This window comes from Pteropus alecto, unplaced genomic scaffold (genome assembly GCF_000325575.1).
Source record: "Pteropus alecto unplaced genomic scaffold, ASM32557v1 scaffold288, whole genome shotgun sequence".
Classification (NCBI taxonomy): domain Eukaryota; kingdom Metazoa; phylum Chordata; class Mammalia; order Chiroptera; family Pteropodidae; genus Pteropus; species Pteropus alecto.
In genome coordinates, this window is record NW_006442124.1 from 4,167,795 (window position 1) to 4,176,755 (window position 8,961).

The following is an 8,961-nucleotide window of genomic DNA, read 5'->3' on the forward strand; positions in this document are numbered from 1 at the left end:
ACCAGGGCAGGAGGGCTGAGAAGAAATCCTTGCAGAAGGAAACCAGGAGTGGAGGTTGAGTTCTGGGAGAGGTTAAGGGGCAAGCAAAGTGCAAATGGAGACAACTTGTTTCCAAATGAAGGGAGAGCTGTAGATTCTTTTGTATAAGACACCATCTAATGCTACTGTGATTTTTGGTAGACTTTTCCATCCCCCTTTAGACTGGGCATTGCTAAAAGCAAAGACATAGTTTTTATTTATGTGTCCTTAGAAAACATGTCAATTGACTGTAGACTCTATGAAGAAATAAATTATTAAGGTGAGTTTTAAGACATAAGGGTCTTAATAAAAGACACTTAATAAAATTACCGGAGTGGGGTAGACAGGAAAGGCTCTGCTGGGAATGGAGCTTGATCTGAGTCACAAAGGGTGGGAAAAGGAAGATGAGTATCAGGGAGGGAGAAAGTATTCAGTTAAAAACGGAGTAACATGACTACAAAGATAAGAACACTTGGGGATTACGGCTAAGTCAATTGACTGAATTCAGGAATTATGAGGAGATGAGATTGGTAAAGTGGATTAGGACTAATTGGTGGAGAGAACAGAAGCTGTAATAGTCGGAAACTAGACTGTGTAGTCAGACAAAAAATGGGTTTGGTTTCATACAAGATTATACTTGGAGGATCTTTTACTGTTACAAGAGATGTTCATATGTTGATATTTAAAACAATCCTGAAGTTCAGAAGTGTGTGTATGTGTGCGTGTGTGTGTTTACATCTATCTGTATCTACCTATTATCTATCATTTCTATCTTTCTATCTATCATCTATCTATTATCTATCTATCTATCTATCTATCTATCTATCTATCTATCATCTATCTATATCTATCTACCTATCTATCATCTGTCTATTATCTATTTATCTATCCATCTGGGGTAGTGATTAAGTCTACAGAGTTGTAAACTTGGGTCAGTTTTTCAGAGGTTGAATCAGGCCTCCAAAACTTACTATCTGTGTGACCTTAGGCAAGTCACTTCAACTCTTTGAGTCCTAGCTCTTTGGATCTATAAAGTGGAGATGGTGACAATAGCTGCCTCATGGGGTTGCCACGAAGATGAGATACCACGTGGGCCACATGATGGGGTGCCTGACGCTGGGAAGCATGAATGCATGCTAGTGTTGTCACCATTAGCAATGACACTAACTCTGCAGGGAGACATTGCTACTCGCCCCCATATTCAACGATGAATAGCCGATGTTTCTGAAGAGGAGGAACATAAGGAAGTGATACTTTGGAAGGCGGATACCATTGTGTGTAAAGTGGGCTGATGTGAGGTAATTGAGTAGATGAGGCCTAATCCTCAAGGTCTCCAAAGCAGCTGTGGATATAAATCATATGCACATGAAAACAGCAACACAAGAAGATAAATAAGTTTCAGGCGAATGACCCCCAAGAGGATGGTGAGATGAAGAAAGACGGTCATAGGAGGTGCGAGGAAGAAGTGAGATCTGAGGTTGATTCAACTGCTGACCTCGATTGTGGCTTTGGCTAAACAGAATATCATTTATTTACATTTAAGATCAGGCCCTGGGGAAAGCCTCATGTAAGATATAGTAGAAAGGTAGTATAAGGCTGCCTCCTCTCAGCATTATACTATCCTATTTGAGAAAATATAATTTTCCTTCTCTTTGCCTAATACTCCTCATGCAGAGATTGCGGCCAGATGTTCTGAAGATCTGTTAAAAGCTGGTAAAAGCTAATTGAAAGATGTACATTACTCTGATCCTTGAAGGTGAAACTTTAAAAGTACCAGGCTGCCAGATGTTCTGTTCAGGGGGTAGAGAGAAGGTGAAGGTGTATTTATTCCTTACACCCAGAAGAATGTAGTAAAATATCTCTGGAAAGTTATGTGTGGATTTTCATAAATAAATGTGGCAGTTGGTAAAGCACTGCAGCTACAATATTATTTTCTTGGTGAGAGAATAAAAACAATAAAACGAAAAACTATGTAATTATGTATGAGCAGAAAGGGCAGATCTGTAGATGCCCAGTTTGCTGTGGAGAGGCCGCACCTGGTCTACCCCATGGGATGGGATCTCGACCTCATCAGTTGTCTGGTTTCACCTGGCCTAAGTGCTTCTCCTTTACACTGCCTGAGAGTTTCTCAGGCAGGATGAAATAGGACATCGAGTGATTTCAGCACATAGAACGGCATATGATTTAAAATTTAAGAATTGTTTATTTCTGGAAATAAATTGTGAGCTTCTTGAAGCCTCTGGGCTTGTCCTTTTGGGGCTCAGGCCATCACTTGCCCTTAAGGGTTTATCCGAAGTCGGTACGAGAACATTACAGCACAGGATTCTATAACCTTACAGCTGTCATAGGGCAATGGGCGACCAAACACAGGGCCGATTAAAGGTAAAGCCTTGGGTGTTATCTTAAGGGAAGGGACAGCCCATTTTGGATACTTGCACCCATTTACGGAAAGATGGACAGAGTCTACAATATTTTATCCAGTCCACATATCTTGAATACTTTTATTTTATCAATGAGAGCCCATTTCTAACTTCAATCATGCCACGACAGGCCACTATTTTCTCCAAGGACAACCTCTTCCTGACATTCAATATGATCGTTGGAAAGGATCCAAGTGTTGGTTGAGACATGAATAACAGGAGCACTTATAGCAGCTGCCTCTAGAACATGCGGTGCTATCAGGACTATCACCGCAGGACTGCAGGTCATCCCAGGACTGTAGTTTTAATGTTTGAGCAATCAGTTAACTTGAACTAACACTTAACACCGTACTATCTATTCCAAAGTGTTTTAAAGGAAATGACAAACACCATGACGAATGCTTTAGGTAGGCCACGCCAGTTAAACACAGTTCCCACCACTTCCTACTCTTAGCCATCCATGACTTCTGTCACGTATGCCCCCTGTTCGGATCCTGCAGCCCTTTGAGTCTGTGTGTACTGGTATGAAGGATGAGGATGTGGGCATTGCAAGCCAGGTGAGGGAATTTTTAAACTTGACTTAATAACCAACGTTGGCAAGCAATGATAAAAATGGAACACGGGGGAGCACGCGCGTTAATTAAACGAACCCTCCTGAGAAGCTATTCAGGTCTGAATTCGGCCATTTCCTGGGAGTGTGGGTGTGGCTGCCACTTCATTTCTCTGGAGCTGAGGTGTCCTCATCTATAAAAAGTATAGATTTGATGAGATGTTCTTTAAGGACTCTTCTAACTCCAAAATATTAGTTTCATATTCTATTCTATGAACATAGATAGCAGCACAGACAATTTTTGGAGGAAATGTAGACAAAAATTCTAGCTGGAAAATAATATATATATTTTAAGATTTGCAGTCATGTTTGCAAAAATGCCATTCATAATATGAAATAACTTATTGGTTTATTAAATCCTACCTAAAACTTTATATTGTAAGAGACATTGCTATATAGTAAATTTACTCCTATTTACTTATTCATACACATATTTATTAGACTCTGCCCGGTTAAGATAGGATTTAAGGTGAAATTTCTTCCACTCCCCTTATTTCTAAAGATTTTATAATTTCTAAGAGCACTAGGTGGCGATGTTGTTTTTTTAAACAAGTTTTTTTGTTTTTGTTTTTTTCTTTTTTAGAAGAGATCAGTGATGGCTAAGACTCTACTTAAAAATAATAATTAACATTTTTAATTTTAGCTCATTTTGGAATCATATTTCTTAATTGTTTATATTGTGATAAGAACCCTTAATTCTTAAACACAGAGGCATGGGATTTTTGTTTGTTTGTTATTATTCTTCAAGATAACAATCCCAATAGCTAAGTAAAAAAAAAAAAAAAAAAAAATCTGTCTTATGGCATATTTCCCTTAAAAGGAAATTTAGAAGTTACCCTGAAAATATTTTGAGAATTGACAGAGAGACTTTTACTCTCTACAGAGGACAGTGCCAAACCCAGTATTAAGCATTTTTAAGGTCATTATAATTACATAATTTGAGGAGAATAAAGTTACTAATCTATTTGAGAGATAACTCTTTTCAAACAAGGAAAATCACCCAAGGCATTGCTTTCTAGAATGAAGGTGAATGCCAGAAAGAAGGAAGTGCTTTAGGTCAAGAACTTTCTCCAATACAACAGTAAAAAGTATGGACTCATTTCTTTCAAAGATACTGGTGCTGGAAGCTATCAACTTAGTGGAAAGGTGTGTGTTCAATGACCTAGATTGGTTTTCTGCAAGTACTGTTTTATTGACATTGGGAAATGAGGGCAGGAGAAAAGATGAATAATATAATACTAGTCTTATTTGCTTAGTCATTTATGTCGCAAATCTTCATTTGCTGAGACACACACCCAGGCAGAGTTGCAGACTGCCTTGAGAGGCAGTTTAAAATCGTGTTTGGGTCATGGGCTCTGCTCAGCCCATCCTAGCTTCATAGCTATGGCACCAGTCTTTCAGAGTTTTGACTTAACTCATCTGTTAAAGGGGGGCTCCCATATCTTAGGATTGTTGTGAGGACAAAGGAAGTGAGAATTAAAAAAATATAAAGTACAGTGATTGGACATAATAGTTATTATCCTTGTTCTCCCTTTTTACTAAAGGTTGATGTAAAACCACCCTAATATCACCCAATCTGAATTACTGGCCAAAGTAAGTGAAGTTTAGATGTCAAAAGCCAACTCAGACCTTAAAAATGATGGCAACTATATTTTAATTTAACGAATGTATATATTTTCTCTATCCGTAATTATTTTTCTAGCAAATTTACAAGTTGTTTCACATTCAAATTAGGTCACTTTTCTTTTTAAAATTGCATGAAACTCTCTTACACAAATAAAAAATAAAACAAACAAAAAACCCCAATATGTGAAGCAACATACTCCACAAATGACTTAATCTTGTAATAAGCACTTTTAAAACTCCTGTGGCTTAGATGTTCAGAAATTCTCAAGAGATATGAATAAAGAAATTTGGTCTTGACTTGCTTTCCCAGACTTTATTTTTTAGATTTAAAGCCTAGGTAAGCATAAATGATTTCCATTTACTTCATCTAATTGAACAGGTAAAGATTGAAGTGATGACAGAATCAACTGTATTAGATACTATTCATCAGAATATTTGAAATAATAAAACTTTATTGTTTCATATATACATGAATTTGTTTTTTTGTTGGATTTGTTAATCCAACAAAAAGAGGAATATATATTCCTTTAAATTGATAGTTCCTAGAACCAGTATCTGTGAAAGAGATGAGTTTTTTCACCATCACACAGGAGAAAACATACTCTTTCTAAATTCTTGGTCTCACATACTTCTATTTCTTTAAAGTGTTCATCTTCACTCTAGAAAGCGATGCTTTGGGCAATTTTCCCTGTTTGTAAAGAATTTTCTCTCATATCAATTGTCTTCCTCCCCAAAGTATATGACTTGAAATAATAAATACGTGAGTTCAATGGTGCTTTTTCAAAAGTGTGACAAAAATGCCGGGAAGCTCAGTCACCCAAAGCAGCTGGAAGGGACTGGGAGCAATGTCGCTAAGGTGAAAAAAAAAATGGTGATGATGGTGATGATGTGATGACGATGATGATGATGATGGTGATGATAAATGCCAACTGCTCTCCTGAAAGCCCTTTTCAGTCAGGCTTATCGAGCACCTAGCATGTGCTACACACCAGGTCTACATCAACGTTCCTGGGTCATAGCAGTGGTTCTCCACTGGGGACAATTTTGCCTCCCCTCTCCCTTAATTCCACAGGACATTTCACAATGTCTGGAAACATTTTTGATTGTCATAATGGGGGGAGGAGTACTACTGACATCTAGTTAACAGAGGTCAGGGATGATACTAAGCACCATACACTGCACAGGATGGGCCGATGACAAAGAATTGTGCAGTCCAAAATGTAAACAGTGCTGCAGTTGAGAAATCCTGGCTTACAACAAGCATTCCTATTGCAGAGTGCTGACCCTTGCTAAGACTGAAGTGATATTGGGATACCTTCCTTGTGTTTCAGGTAAGCGTTTAGAATGCCCTGCAATGTTTGGTAAGACTGAAGTGATATTGGGATACCCTGTGTTTCAGGTAAGCGTTTAGAATGCCCTGCAATGAAAAGATATACACTTTTTACTCTTTGCTCTTTTTATCATTCTGTCTACAAGAAATGAAAGCTCATAGATTTTTAGGACTTTTTAAGGGCTCTTTTAGAAGACTTCAGTGATCTTTTAAAGACAATTGTACAAATTAAGCATTGTGTACTATTAACGTTATATGATTACCTTAACATAATATAAACTGTCATTCTGCAATGAGCCTGTTAGAAATAATTAGCATTTTACTGGCATATAAAATGAGAGAGAAATGTTTTTTTTAAAACCGATGTTCAATTGAGGATATTCTAAGTAGCATGTCCTGGGGATATATCGGTGAGAAAAAGTTGCATTCATTGACTTCATGCAACCAATAGCCTTAAGGCAAAGACAACTATGAATTAAATAACCTGAATCAGGGTAAAACTGCAGTGGGCTAAGTGCTGTGAAGGAGAGGAGCCTGGTCTCCAGGAGCAGAAGGTAGAGAGATGTTGGGTAGAGGTGGACAAGGATGCAGGTCAAGGACATGAAGACCAACATGGCTGGGGGAGTAATGAAGAAAGTTGCTGGAAAGTAGAGATGGAGAGGTAGGAGGGACAAGCTATGTCAGAAATTTAGACCTTTATCATAAGAGCGGTAAGAAGCATTAAATTATTCAGAAGTGTTATATAATCACTTTAAAAAATCACCCTGATTGCAGAGTGGAGAATGAATGGAGGTGGGGGAAGGACTATTTTGTTGTTTTTATTCCTATTATATAAGTGATATCCACTATCTCACCCCAAACAGGTTTTTCAGATGAAGGAGAGGCTTTGCCTATAACACCCAAGGGTGCGAGGCGGGCTTCTTAACCGAGATGACGCAAGGAACCAATGAGAAATTTCTAAAAGTGGTATTCTGAAGGTGCAACAAGGTCTGAATTGGGGCAAGTGGCTCGATACTAAAATCTATGCGTTTAGCTAAAAGCATAAGCCAAGATGGGCACTAAGGCAAGAGATTCAGTGATGCAGAAACATGTAGGCAGTTGAAAGGGAGCGTGTGGAAGGATCTCTGCCCTGCAGCACGCACACTTCCTGGGACTCTTTTCACGGACACAGCAAAGCAGGCACCCTTCTCCCAGTGGCTTTTCTCTAAGGAGGAGTGGAAACCATCATCTCCTTGGGTTTGACTAGCAAGTCTTCTTAACGACTTCTTGCAGATTTCTAATGTGGAATGTGAATTTTCCAAACACCATTCCAGTTGACATCTTCTCTAAAGTCCCGACGCAGGGCCTAGCCATGGGATCACCAGGACTCACTCCAGTATTTTTTGTTTGTTTGTTTAGGCTTCTCTACATTTCCTGCTAGGGCAGGTTGCAAGGTTACTGGTGGAATATGAGATCAAAGCAGGTTGAGAGAGGTAGACGATTGGGAAAGACAAATTGAATGCCTATGGAAGGGATGGTGGAGTAACCGAATTACTATCTTTAGGGCTTTCTTCTTCTTCTATATCATTTTGCCTCCTGGTAATCCAGGCCCCACACTGTTTTGTGTTTATTTGCTTGTTCTGAGGGAGGGCACATAGTGTCCTTGGCTAGCAAAATAGGGCTGTCCTTTGAGCAGGGGCACCCTGCTACACACACACAGAAGGCATCATGCAAAATGAAGTCTGTGGGAATGCTGTCCCCTGGAGTGTACAACCCATACAACCACGCATGTGGCTCTGTTCTTGCGGGCCTTCTGGTGGCATCTCAGTTAAAATCAGGAAGCATGTCAGGTGTCCCGCTGAGTGATCCACAAGTGATGTGCAGACAGCTGTTGCTGGCAGGCCTTCTTCCTGCAGTGACGGGAAGAACACACAAGCTCACATTGACGGAAGGCTGATTGGCTTGCCTTGGCTTGGTTTCCTTCTGCTCCCTGGAAGGTGGAGTCATGTAGCCTGTCAGTGCGGGCCCCCTCCCCTCCATCTACTCTCCCAGGATCTACTCTCTCACTTCCTCCCCTAACATCTGCCTGCATTATCCTCTCTCACCTCCTCCCCTGTACTATCTCATCTCCTTTTCCTGGGATGGGGAAGCTCCCGCCCCCCCCCGTACTCATTTACTGCTTTTATGGCACAGTCTGTGCTCTTCTAAGGGCTTACTCTTTGATCGTTTTTGATCACCATGCACTTTACCCAAAGATCAAGATTCATATTTGGAAATTTAAAAGCAGAACATTAACTGTCTTGCTCTTTGCATTCCTTCTATAATTCGATGCCTCTGAATGATGAAGAAAATATTCAGGAACCAAGGGAAAAAAAGAAAAATACAAAAATTAATATACTAGGAGGTTCTCTTTATGAATTCATTAGTTAATTTTTTGGTTTTCTTACTCTTACCGTGAGTTCTGGAAGGTGGCCACTGTGTCTACCTTGTTTTTTGAGGGGGTTTACCTGGCTCCTGGCACAGTGCCCAACATAAAGCAGATACTGAGTAAACGCTTGCAGCATGAATAAACAGACATTTTAATTTTTGTGAACATTGTTTTATATCAATTAGGATTATTTTCAGCTGCATGTAACAGAATAATTTCTACAGAGATTCAACCAAATAAGTGGTACTTTTCCTCATGGGTAGTGTAGAGGTAGGTAACCCGGGATGGAGCTGCACAGGGAGTCATCAAGGAAATGGTTCTATTTTCCTAATCTGTTCTTTGCATGAAGCATTTGAACTCAGTTTCAGGATAGTTGCGCTATGTCCAAGCTGGATAAAGAGGAAGATCAAGGGGCAAAACTAGATGAATTTGTATCTTTTTATTGGGAAAAAATACCTTTCCCAGAAGCTTCACTAGTATTTCAGCAACAACTGGTACTCCATCGCATCCCTTGCAGCAAGGGAGCATATCGTCAGATAGATATGATGTA

The 8,961-nt window shown here is 39.5% G+C and overlaps 1 pseudogene; it reads right to left on the bottom strand.

The window, feature by feature from the left end:
- The window catches only part of LOC102890361, a 10,495-nt pseudogene extending 2,505 nt beyond the window's left edge, over positions 1 to 7,990 (bottom strand).
- Positions 7,991 to 8,961: the final 971 nt, after the last annotated feature.